Source organism: Patagioenas fasciata, chromosome 3, assembly GCF_037038585.1.
Source record: "Patagioenas fasciata isolate bPatFas1 chromosome 3, bPatFas1.hap1, whole genome shotgun sequence".
Taxonomy (NCBI): Eukaryota; Metazoa; Chordata; class Aves; order Columbiformes; family Columbidae; genus Patagioenas; species Patagioenas fasciata.
Genome location: NC_092522.1, coordinates 34556958 through 34570423, shown reverse-complemented (window position 1 = coordinate 34570423; position 13466 = coordinate 34556958). Strand labels below are relative to the sequence as shown.

Sequence of the window (13466 nt, the reverse complement as noted above, 5' to 3'; positions counted from 1 at the left end):
GAACCATACAACCACGTATCATCCCATCGCAATAACCACAGTTGTTTGCAGTGTCTCAGAATACCCACACTGACCAGGAGGCAGTATACGCTTGCTGCCTGCCAGCCTGTCATCACTGTATCTGTACATAAAAGGCTGACTTCTACCCACTTTTCTGCCAAGCTATAAATTTCTTTATCTTACTAGTCAGAGACATTTAAAAATTTTGGGAAGGGAAAAGGATGAGAGAGTATATAACCTCCATTCCCTTGGGAAATCAGGCTAGAAACAGCACGCATCTTTCTGACCATGAACTGGAATTATTTTTCTGACCACTCATATACTATTTAGTGGCATCTTTTATTCTAAAATTGCTCATTTTTGCTCTTCCTTTGCACTATTAGTCTAGAATGTCTTTGGACTGTTAGATGGGTGGGAAGTTACCTATGCTTGCCCAAAAGCCTTCAAAAAGAAAAAAACGCAAACATTTTGCCCCATCCCCCACCACCACACAGGCTTGACATGCTGTACTTTCCAAAAGTTAAATTTACAAGGTTAACTACTTTTTGTCATATTTAACAGAATATAGATACCCTTCTTATCCAGAAAAGTGTATGAATCACTGTGTCTTGTCTGGAGAATATACATCAAAATGAACTCGCTAGATTCCTTCTCTGAGTTGTAGGCAACATGATTACTACAAAGAGAAAACCAGTATTTGTTAGTTGTTAGAAAAATCTTTCTGTTTAAATATTTACAATTAGCCTCTGATATAATTAGTAAAATATTCCTTTGATATCTTAAATGTGTGCATGGAAGTGCATGTTCACTATATACTTTTTTTTTTTTAAATACAAAACCTTTACAGAATTTTCTTTTTCATCCATCAACAACTTTTGTCACATAGACTCCAGGGGAGGACCCTCAAATGAAGCTTTTGAGAGCCAAGAGCAAAGCCACCGCATCTGGATCACTGCAGTGTCAGGCACAATGGGCATACTCAGGCCTGCTCAAATTTCTTCTCCCCACATTTTGGTTTCAAGTCCAAAGCAGTGGTTCCCAAGCTGCGGTTGGCAGTGCTGTCAGATCACCTCACGCTGCCTCTCCTCCTTGTTTCCAGCTGCTACATCACATCAAAAGGCAGCTAAAAATACACACTTTTCTAATATTACTTTTCCAGGTAAGCAACTGCTGTACTTGCCACAAGGACGTTATATGATTGTGAAGCAAGAGGAATATGAACCATGATTCTAAAAATGGGAAAGTGGAATACAAGACAAGTTCTTTATTAAAAAAGTAAGTCAGCACTTCCCTAAAATAATAATCATTGTTTTTCAGAGATCCAAGAGGAGTTGAGGGATTTAGTATACTCACATTGCTGTCAGAAATCTAATAACAGGACAGAGGAGAATAATTTGCTGTTCCGCACTAGAACCAAGCCCAGGACAGAAGAGTAAACAACAACAACAAAAAAAAAAACATCAAGAACTTATGTTAAAACTTTACATGCAGAAGAGGAAGAAAAATATTCAAATATGATGCATATTTACTGAAATAAAAACTGTGCAGTTGAGTAATCACTAGATGAATATTAAAAGTTAATATTTCTAGGCAGAAACTCCAGAGTAATGTCAAAAAGGCACTAAACATTATTAGTTCCCATTCAGCTCTGGAATCACTGAAATTGCTGAAATGCTTTTAACATTAGGCCATACTATTACTATTCAAAGATTCCGTAAAAGTAATCTTTAGAGAGAGCAACAGTTACAAGTACTAAATGTTAGTACAAAGATTAAATCAGAAGTAGAGTTCTTTTTCAATATTAACATTTACAACCATTTTTTTTCCCCATTATGCTCCTTGCAAGTCTACAAACACAAGACAGTAAAATCTACAATAATTAGTTCAGAGCAAGGCCTTAACAGAGCAAATGAATGGTAAGGCTGGTAGAATAGCTGCTAGAATAAGGTCTACACAATTTTCAAAAAAGCCTTACTTAAAACATTAGGTCATGCAGGCTTCTGAAGACACACCTGCATTCCAAATAAAACTAGTAATGCTGTTTTACTGGGCACAGATGGCAAAGGGGGTTGCATACTAACCACTCTAATTCATTAAAAATCTAAAAAGGATATGGAAGCTTATATTGAAATTTCATGCTTAATGGTACTTAAATATATATACTCCATTATTACTTCTCAGTTCTGCTTAGAAACATGAACAATGTGCCTGTCACATCACCTTTGCTAGACAGTGGACACAGGATGGGGTGGGTGTTTTGGGAACCATGCTTCACAAAGGGAAGTTCCTTGAATTTGGTTGACCCTCTCAGTTAAATCTCTCAACTTTTAGTTAGAATAAAACTTGAGTCATTGGTCAAGTGTTTAATATTAAATCTGGTGATTTTAAATTAGTTTAATCAGTATGCAACAGATGTGCGGTTTCGCAGACTTCTTGTGGCGGTGCTAAGGTTGACAAAATACAAATCACTTCTGAACAGGCACTAAAGCCATCCTGGTTTCAGGAAGGAGCACTGCCAGTGGTTATTTTAGCCTAAACAGGAAATAAATTCAGTTCCACCAAAATCCACAAAGTAAATTCATCAATTTGTAGCTTTTATAAGAAGAACAAAAGTTCTACTAATGTTCCTAAAACAACCTCTTTTCAACTAAAAATAACTTCTATCTACTTTAAATTGGCATAAGTTATCTTAAAAAAATAACAGGTAGTTAGCACTCTACAGGGATTATAGAAGTAATAACCAGTAGTATCAATGCTATATTCCCATTTGCAATAAATTTAGAGATATTCAAAGCCATGAAGTTTGCATGAGAGGAGTCTTCAAGTATTCTGAGTGTACAAATGACGAAACTACAAAGAGAGATAGGAAAACCATTTATATGATGTGATTTAAATAAAGACAACAGTTACAACCTGTTAGTAATCCTGAAATACCACATATTACTAGATTGCTATGAAAACTCAGACCACTCTCTCCAGCAGTGTCACAAAGTCTAGCCAGAACTTTCCACCTGTGACTTCCTAAGAGGAACATTCAAAGCCAAGGTTGTGCTCTGTCCTGAAGATCATACACTTGTTTCACTGTGTCAATACGGTAAATTACATTCAAAATATTAACCCCTAGAAGTGTACCATCTTCACAAGAGCTGAAAATGCATAATGTATGACACCTTATGAAACAGGTATAGCGTGCTTATTTCAAAAACAAGAATCTACAAGAGTCTTTGTTTTGATATTTTGATATGATGATAATTTGATAACATGGACAAACATTAAGAGAAAACAAAACCAGCCAATTCTTACGTATATTAAAAAAAAAAAACCAAACACCAAACCACACCCCAAAACACTACACGCACACACAACGCTACACACACACCACAGAACAAAACACAGCCCTGCAATGGGAGGGAAAAGAGGGGAGGGATAAAAATCACAGTCTGTCTGTTCCTTGTACCCTGTTTAGGTCAATGCTAGCACGAGCACACCCAGGCAAGTGGGTGAACGCATTTTGTGACACTGGTGCACATCACCTCGGACCGTGGAGGCAGAACTAAAAAGGAGAGGGACTACACTTCTAGGTGGATTGTTCCTTAAAATTATTCACTTCACAGTGATGAGAGACTCCATTATTGAAGACATTTGTTGCCATTAGGGTACGCTTGCTGAAGATGTTAATGTCCTAGTTGCACATTGCCAAATGCCTGCTATAGGCTGCGGCTCCCAGGGAAGCACTAACCAAGCTGCTCACATAAGCACTCCTCAACCTTATTCAGTCAAAATGAATACGGTTGGCAAACACCTACCCTTTAAAGTAACACACTTGAGGTAGGAAGAAAGGGCAATACTAAGGATTACAAAGCAGTTTCCTCTCTTCCAATATATGTTCTAGAAAGAACAAATAACTACTGTAATGCTGGAGACAATATTTCTTAAAAAACAAGGAATATGTTGGCTTAAGTGGAACCATGAATTCTTCTACACACACAGACAAAGATGTGGTCACTGCAGACAGCTCGAAGAACTGATTTGGAGGGCTGGAAGGAAGAGGTGGCTGTTATTTTTTTTAACTAGACAAGGTAAAGGGGTCAAGCGTCTCAAGTGTTCATGAAAGCCTTAGTAAAGCAAAGTACCAGCAGCTTTTCCTAGCAGGCTATGATAATTTGGAAGTGCAGCTGCATACAGAGAAGAATCTGGAGGTCTAAATCCCAAAAATGAAAAACTCGAAACTGTCAAGAAGAGCTAAAGGATACAGAGCTCTAATTGCAACAACACACAAACTTGGCCTCAGTCAGCATTGCAACCAAGAGAAATGTCATCAGCCTCTTCCTGACCACCTGTGCTGGTGCAGGACATGGTCTGCACACTGTATGGCTGCTCAGTCAACCAGCTCAAGGAACTGACCCACACTGCAATAAATTCTAGAAAAAGTCGCAATCTAATGATAATCCATCTGGTTTACAACTTCTGTATAAACATTCACGTTAACACAGGGAGGAGCGGATGAGGAGGGAGGAAACAGCAGCCAGGGCAGACTGCTTCCTTCCACAGCATTACTGATTTGTTCTGCTCACGATATCAAGACCTTAGACAGATACTTCAAAGAGAAATCTCAGTTTAAAGCCTAAGTATTAATCAGCTGTGGGGTTGTGGCTGCAAAGACAGATATTAGGACTCTATTTAAACTGCTGCTTTGAACATTCATGTTGAAGTTCAGCCACTGAAAACATTAACTTCAAAAATAAAATGCTGAGTTGGCTTGATGTGTCCTGCTAAAACACAGGGAAAGCTACAAGTTCCAAGGACTTAAGCTGGCAGACTGTCAAGTCAAAGAAAAATAATGATATTGCACCATTGTTCAAACCTGACACTAAGTAGTAATCTTCTCCCTCTCCTTGGTGTAGATTCACAATGGGCAAAAAGCAGCCTTAGCTCAGATAGCAGACATTCTGCCAACTTCTTTCCAAGCAGCTACACATGGTTACCTTCAGTTCAAAAATACTGTTCCAAGATACTTTGAACAGTGGGGTACATCCTTCCATCTCCTTAGTAGGCTTTAGGGTTGAAAAAGGACAATGTCAGGATTACATATACTCACATGTTAGATTAGAAAATACTGTACAGTTGCCAACCATTTCTGTCCAGAAAAATCTAGAATTCCTAAAACAGGAAAACCATCAATGGAAGAACAGAACATGAACAACACTGAGCCAAAAATATAAAAAGACAGTTATTTCTGAGGTACTCTCTTCCCTGTACTTACACAAGTCTAGTGGATAATAGTATGACTATGATGACCAAAGCTAGTATTTCCAATTATATAAGAATCAGAACTACACACAGGAAGCATAAGTTTCAGGTATTAATACAGAAATAATGCTATACAAATCTACTCAGAACTCCACATATTGATAGATGTCGATGGTAGAAGGTCTGCAAATTCAAGACAAGGATGCACATTAATTCCAAGTAAACACCTTCTAATCAGTTAAGCGGCATCCTGATGGTCACTCATAACAACATGTAAATCCATACAAGCAACATTAAACTGAAGCAAACCCTAAGTAGGAAACTCAGAACTTCACCTTATAATTTAAAAAAGGAAACAGAAAAAGCATTAAGTTCATTAAGTAAGGTTACCCATTATGGAAGAGAACTCTAGGCAACTTGCTGAAATAATGTTCCCTGTACTGCTATGTTTAACTCTCCTCAAACAGAAGCTGCCAATATACTTTTTTAAATTCATGTGGGCAGAATAAATGGTTCCAGTCAGTGTTCAAGTTAAATACAGCAGCCCTCTTGGTGACCTCTACAAAAGTCATAAGTACTCTGAGAAAAAAGTCACGGAGGTCTCCCCTAGCAGAGCAGAACTTGTTTCTACTTAAGAACACTAACGAAGCATATCCTTCTCTATCAAGTTCTAAGATATCAATATGTCTCAAATTGATATAAAGAGTGATCTAATGGTTATGCATATGTAATTCTTGGGAGTTAAGAAGGAAAGGCATTATGTTTAAGGAAAAGCATATCTTAATAGCTATGCTTCACTAAAAGAAAAGGAAATTGGAAGCAAAGTTGAAAAGATGGGTCAAACATATCCCACATCCTTGATTAGCTCAATAGAAACATCCAATTTAAGATAGTTTGTAAACAGAGCATTTCATTCAATTGCAAATTGGCTATTTTGCAAACAGCTAGTTCGTCTGTTCTGGCATCAATTTATACTGTTTTAACAGTCTAATTTCTTCTCACTTGACACTCTACATTTTTCTAAACCTTAACAGCCTGCCTAATGCCTCTCTCACCCTAGTACCCTTGCCCCGCCCCCCCAGCTTAAAAGCAACTCCTCTACACACAGAACTCTTTCCATGCATCCTGCTACTTCCCATGTTTCCCTTCTGACCAAGCAAAAGATCGTATTCTCTAACAAAAACTAGCTAGCTGCTACTTCTTAAAACTGAGAAAGTTCTACTTGCCTTTCTCCATTGATGTGTTATATCTACAATGGTGACTATATAGGAAAAAGCAGTATTGCTATTCATGCAATTTGCAAGATATTAAGAAAAGCCACCCTTCTTCTAGACGAGTGAAATGGACCCAAAAGTTCCTAGAACCACAAAAACAGCCTAAGCTGTGATTTCTAAGGAACTACAATTTTTAAAGTTAGCATTAATCTGAAGACTAAATATTTCTACATGCACTTAAAAAAAAATCTCTTGCACTGTGATTTCCTCACTTCATAAATTTGTCATTTCTGATGAAATAAAAAACCCACTGAGGTTTTATGGATAGCATCTGCATTTTTTGTTCACTGCTAACATTACTAGAACAAAGCACTTGATAGTGGAAACATCATACACACATGTAAAAGACAAGAAAACTCGGGAAAATTCCACAACTGAAAATGAGCTCTTTGCAGCAACATAAACAACTTGACATTCTTAAATATATGAAACATCTAATTGTAATTTATAGTATATGTTAACAGATGACCTGTAAATTGGTCAAACTCCCTTGTGCCACTGTAATATTGAAGAGAGATTCAGCTTCAGGCTACTGGGGAGAAAACTGCTGGACCAGCCTGGTGTCTTATCCAGCTACAGCTATGCTCTACAAGAAGAAGAAGGTGGCCTGGGATAGACAGTTCTGATAGTATCCACAAATTATAAAGTGACCTTCATAATGACTTAACTCCCAACTTACATTCTTTCGTGTCAGAAGCCTGAGAAGCAAACTATCACTAGAGCACCACTGGCAATCCTAGGTCAGTTTCTGTATGAAACATGTTTTCACAAAACAGGAGTATATTTGAGTAACTGCAGTATGAGGGATTAAGCCTGCAAAGTATGTGGCAAGCAAGGAGTTAAAATCCTGCCTAAGACTTGCCCACAGCTGCTGTCAGCAGTCAGGCTTGTCAAGAGAAGCTCTGGGCTGTCTTGACAAGACTAATTGGCAGCAAGCACCTGGTTCCCTAGGCTGGGCCAGGGTAGGTAAAAGAATACAAACCCTGCAAAGAAGCAGCTGGATAGCTGCCAACAGGTCTAGCCTGTTCCATGTTTTCACTTTGATCCATAGCCAAATTTATCCTAGACTATACCCAGTTAGAGCTACCAGAAACCTTTTTACGCAACTTTTCAGCTGAAAGGAACTTGTACCTTATTGTTCAGTACCTGCAAGCTCTGCCACTCAGCACCCACCAAGCCTTGCTGTACAGGTTTCCAAACGCTACCAAAAATTAACACAAGATGTTATTGTAACTTTAAAATTATGGACTAATATGCCAGCAAACAAAAACCAAGACTGTCTTAGATATTCTGCATATTGGACATATAAAGTATGTGCCATGACAGCTGGAGATACATAGCAAATTACAGAGCCTCTATAAGGAAAGGAATAAATAAATTAAAAAAACCAAACAGTCCCCCCTTCTCCCCCCCAAAAAAAAAACCCAATACAAACACAAAACAACTACCTTCACAACACTGCAACAGTGTTCTAGAAAGCAGCTAAAAGTAGACTGCACGAACTACTTCAAATGAGACTTCCAAAAGTGTGAAAAGACACTTAAAATATATTTTGACCTCTACAAGGAATCATAATTACAGTGAATTTGAAGTTTTCTGAAATTCTGCCATTTGTTTTTTCACAATATTAAAATTCAAGTAAAAAAAAATAAAGCATTAGCCTTGCAGGTTCAGCCCAAGGCAGGGAGATTGTTCTGAGGAGTAAGGAAAGAAATCTATCAGTTTGTAAGCTTAGCAGAGTTTTATATTATTGAACCAACAAGTGTCTAATTATATATATATATATAGGCAAACTATAAACATTTACATATATATAAAATATAGACAACAATACCTTTCAGATTTTAACATTTTTGTGCAAGACGGTTTAAGTATAAATATTGAAAAATCAGAACTAAATTTCTTTAAAGCAAAGTGCTCAGCAGAGAGCCTCTGCCAAGTTTCACGTTTTAGGCATTTTACTTTTAGCTTGCTAGTCAAGAATCCCAACAATGTACAGTAGCATGAACATTTCCATAACTTCAGTAACTGGAGATTCAGAACTGTTAAAAGGAAAAGTCAGTACTTGTATATAGCCTCTGTACGAAAGATGTTTCAGTCGATAAGTGTCAATGCAGAACTATGGAGTTTGTGAAATCAGGAGGCTGCAATGGTAGTAACACCACTAGTATTACTAGAACAAACCCACCCTAAGTCATGGAGTGTGTTGCTCTGGTTTTAACTAAACAGGTTCTATTAAAAGAAAAAACACACTTTTGCTTTATCTCACAGAGATGTTGAACAGTACTACTACAAAGATCCATTAGCAATCTTTAAAATGGAAAAAGCTCAGTGTAATGAGATTATAAATTACTAAGCTTAGAGTTACTGTTATAACAACAAAATTCTCAGAGTGACAGCAAAGTCAACTCTTCGCAAAACCTGCTCTCCTTTTATATTTTGCACCTTTACACAAATAAGGCTAATGAATAAATTTAGAGGCTCTCTTGGTCTCTACTCACAAGCAAGGAGATTTCTGTGGTTTTAAATGGAATGCCCAGAATTCAAAACATAAAATCAGGATGTACCATAAAAGTGCCACGCAAAAAAATTTACCTCTTCACATTACCAAAAATGTACGACTAACACTGTACACACAGGATAAGCAGAGAGACTAAGCAATCATTAATAAAGTCAGGTCTGTCTGTCCTCTTCAAAGCATCTATTGCCTCAATCCATTACAACTGAGATGTTAATTAGATTATTACATCACTATCTTATCTTTAGGGACCTGGATCCTATTGCATAGCGAGATACAAAGGAAGTGATTTTTTTTGTCAAGATGTGGCTATATCTCTCTTCTTGGCCTTAATGCAATGTGTTACATCAAAATTATTTTAATAAAATTCTTATTCTAGCAAAGCAGCACCCAGATATTTTAAGTGAGAATGAGAATTTTCTAAGCTCCTAAATTCTTCTGAAAATAAAAGATATAAACGCTTTGCCTTTTGATGTATTTCATCTAATCCTAAAGCTCACTCCAATTTTCTCTACAGATTGTTGCACCAAGACCTAGTCATAGACCAATAACCCACTGATTAGCTGCTGTGCATTCTTTATAATCAATAGGAAAATGGTTTATCTGAAAAAGGCAAATCACTAACCTGTGATACTACTCTAATACCCAAAACACACAACAGCTCATTCAGGATTGGAAAGTTGCTAAGTATCTATGGACTCCTGCCTGATACAGCTACCCTTAAGTTATAGGCTGCTGGAACTCCCAGAAGATGCAGCAAAGGAACAGACTAGAAAAAATAATCTTTACAACAACACTGTCAGCTGCATGAGACTAATAAAACTTATCTTCTTTTGCCCTTAATCAAATTTATGGAAGCAGAGATTCAGTTTTATGAATGGTTAAAGAGGCTGCATTTCATGAAGAAAAAGTCTGCAACACCACTTAAAACTTGGCAAACCTAAATCAGACAACAATGATTACTGGAGGATGGACTTGTCAGAGAACAGGTATTTGAAAAAACAAACAAAACCACTAAAACCACACCACCACAAAAGCAAACAGACCCCAAAACACAATGGAGACAAAGTGAGTGATTGATGCTATTTCACCGTATCAACTTGAGACAATTTACTATTCCCTGCGTGAAGACTACAGGTCTTTATGGGCTGTTTCTCATTGACAGAATGTAGCCATAACAAGGACACCCTAAGGGTAATAATCCAAGATAACTAACCTATCATCGCTTTGCTGCTATTAAAAGGGATATTCCTGCTTCTGTCCCATCCCTTTGCATGAGTTCCAACATTCATCTGACCTCTGTTTTCACTATACACTAATTAATGGAAGCAGCCATTTCTGTGAAATCCCACTCCTTAAGGTTAAACCAGATTCTCCTTATACCAGGAAACCCATTTTATTAAACAAAAGTTATAACTGTGCAGCAAAAAGACAAAATGAAGCCTTGAGACTGACTCATCTAGAAAAACACTGTACGTTTCAGAAAATCCAGGAGCCATAACACTTAACAGCAAAAACTATTAACATAAAAATACAAGAATTATTCCTCTTCATTTTTTCAAAAAGACGATTCAACTTCAGATACATCTACATAAACGTTTGCAAGGACAACCTATTCAATAAATTATTTCAGGAAGCTATGACCCTTAAGTACCCTCCATGACAAAAAATAATTTGATTCTTGGCGTAGAAATATAAGTTTTCCTCAATTTATCATTGGAGACGTGGTAGTTTCCACATCTAGCTACTGTCACATAGTGGCCAGAAGTTCCTGATGGAAAACATGCATGGTGATCACAAGAATTAGAATTCCAAATTCTCATTTGTAGATGAAAACTAAGAAATTTTCTTGAGATAAGTCACAGTTTGAGCACCTCCCAAATCGTTAGATAAAGCTGGAGGGTCTGAATAACAAAAACCAGCCATGCAACTTCACAGGGATCTCAAACTCTACTGCTATAGATTGGCAGGAGTTTGCCAGTCAGCTGGGAGGGAAGGAGGAAGGAAGGAAAAAGCAGAGAACATTGTCTTGTGTTTGAGGACAGCAACAAAACTCAGTGAAAGTTCTCTCACACAACTTCAAATGTCTACATAAGTGACATGGATTTTGCTGCAGGGGAAATGCATTAAAAAAAGGATATTATAGATGTACAGTGTCAACAAGCAAGGCCATCGTTCTTAAAGCTTCAGCTAGCCACCTCAGGAGCAGCAGAGAAATCCAGCCTACTTGGTAGGCTTAAAGGCTTCTTCCCAACAAGGAGATGTGTCTGAAAACATTTTTTTCCCCGCCTTTTTTTTTTAATAATATTTTTATTACTATCAGCCAATGCTTCCCATTATCAGACCACATTCAATGGCTTTCTGAAGCTTTCTGATTTGGCCTGAATTTTATAGGTTGGGTAGCTACCTAATACAGTTCTTCAAAGTTGAAGTTGTTGCGGGAAAAATGGCAAAAAAGGCTACATTTCAGCTGTCTTAAAAAAACTCACCTCCCCATCTTATAAATTCAGGAAGTGTGGACCATCTTCTGCTATCTTTATAGAAGTACAGCCAAACTTGGTTCAGTTTGGAACTCCCGAAGGAAAAAAAAAAAACTAAGTTCATCGTCTGAGTAAGTCTTCCCAGATTTTATCTATAAAGATCTGTAAAGAATCAGAATGAGCTTTTTTGGATGACAGTCACACCAATCAGTACTGACCAAATGCATATAATCCTACTCATATAAGTGACTGAGTACACGCCTCTACAACCCGCAGTTACGCATTAGCATAAGTGGCATCCTTGTCATGCTCAGAAGTAACACATCTGTTTGCAAACAGAAGACAAGCTTTAGCCCATTGTGGATACCTCACCTTCTCTAAAAAGAAAGGCTTAACACAGTTTAAGTTGCAGTCAACAATACAGGTGTTGGTAGGAGTCTGGAGGTGTTGGGGAGCTGATGGGACAAGAAAGGAGGAGGAATGAGTGCATGATCATGGAGCTGACGTGTGCCAAGGCTGTCTCATGGAGATTTCCCATCTGCCTTTGTGCTGTAAGACCCCCTCAAGTCCCTAATTAACTTGGGACAATTCTAGTTCCCAGGTTCTGCATAGTTTACTGTAGTCCAGAGATGTACTTGAAAGAAAAATCCTGCTAGACAGAGTGCAGTCTCTGTGGAATTCCACAAAGAAATGTTTCCATGTCCAAACTACAAATTTTCAAAAAGAGAATTGACCCAATTCTGGCAAATTTTCATATAAAATTAGAACACTACATCTCAGCCAGAGGTCACCCACTGACAAATTTCAAGTAGATACTCCAGAGTTCAGAGGAACACTACAATATTTCAAAGAGGAGACTGTCTTAAAAAATGGCACACACTATTACTCTAGTTTTGTTTCTGAAAACAGACAAATAATTTTGGCTGAAAGCTTTAAACAAATTTAAACTCAAGGCAAAGAAAACACAAAGTATTTCAGCCCAAAAGACTAGCGTTCAGCAAAGTTATAAATTTTTGAGATGCTGTATTCAGTTGTTTTCTAACACTTCCTATTATCTGTAGAAGTAAGAGATGAAAGAACACCACCAGCAGGAACAATGACTCGTGTGAACTTCCATTCTCACTTATGCAGCAGCAATGCACTTCACTACAGAAGTTTACAGCTGCAGAACAAAATAGAACACTTTGTCAATTATTCAGAATCACAACTATTCAAATTGTCCATTAAGAGTTATTTGTGTAATGAACAATGTCAGGGTCAGTGAAACTACAGAGCAGGATGATCCAGCAAACACAAACAAAACATAAAACAATCTTCCCCTCTAAAATTCCAACTGTCTGTCTACTCATTGAGATCAGGTTACGTTACTACTCTGTGCCATCTTGTTTTCTCCAGAACATATTGTATTAAAGGCAAATCGGAGCATCCTTTGCAAGCCTCAGAGATATGCTGAACTGGAAGACTCAGCAGGCTTGATCTCATACAATGGTACACTCCATCCTAACAGCACTTGAGTGGAGGAAGCAAACGAGAATGTGAAACAACATGAACGCATACACAGGACAATATTCTCTTAAATTACTACAGAAAATGGAGGACTTTTAAACCCAGAGTAAGCAGGAGCTAAAGTCCACAAGGACCAAATAAGAGCCCTCAAAGAGTCTGAAGAAGGTAAAAACCCAACCTCAACAGTAAGAAAACACAATGACCAGGAGAGATTTTTCTCCACTTTTCTGACTCTTCCAAACAGTCCTGGACATCCTGTTTTACCTCAGATATATAAATAAAAACAGAAACAGACACAGCCACTAACTCTCTACTTCCAGTCACCATTGCTCACATTCCACTATGGGCAATTTAAAGCTATGTGAAGTACCACAAGAGGAGCACTACACACAGCCAGCTGAAAGTTGGAACGCATGGTCCAAAGTCATACCTTTGTTC

The 13466-nt window shown here is 37.7% G+C and overlaps 1 protein-coding gene across 3 annotated transcripts in view; it reads right to left on the bottom strand.

The window, feature by feature from the left end:
- SOCS5 (suppressor of cytokine signaling 5) overlaps positions 1–13466 on the bottom strand; it is a 35683-nt gene that overhangs the window by 10115 nt on the left and 12102 nt on the right. Inside the window, exon 1 of one of the 3 annotated variants that reach the window (XM_071806106.1) lies at positions 11532–11549. The exons of 1 other annotated variant lie outside the window; for it this stretch is intronic. The gene's annotated coding sequence lies outside the window, so the exon portion shown is untranslated. Of the gene's footprint in view, positions 1–572; positions 671–11531; positions 11550–13466 lie in introns of those variants that run through there. One more of the 3 variants, XM_071806105.1, reaches the window with a different exon arrangement.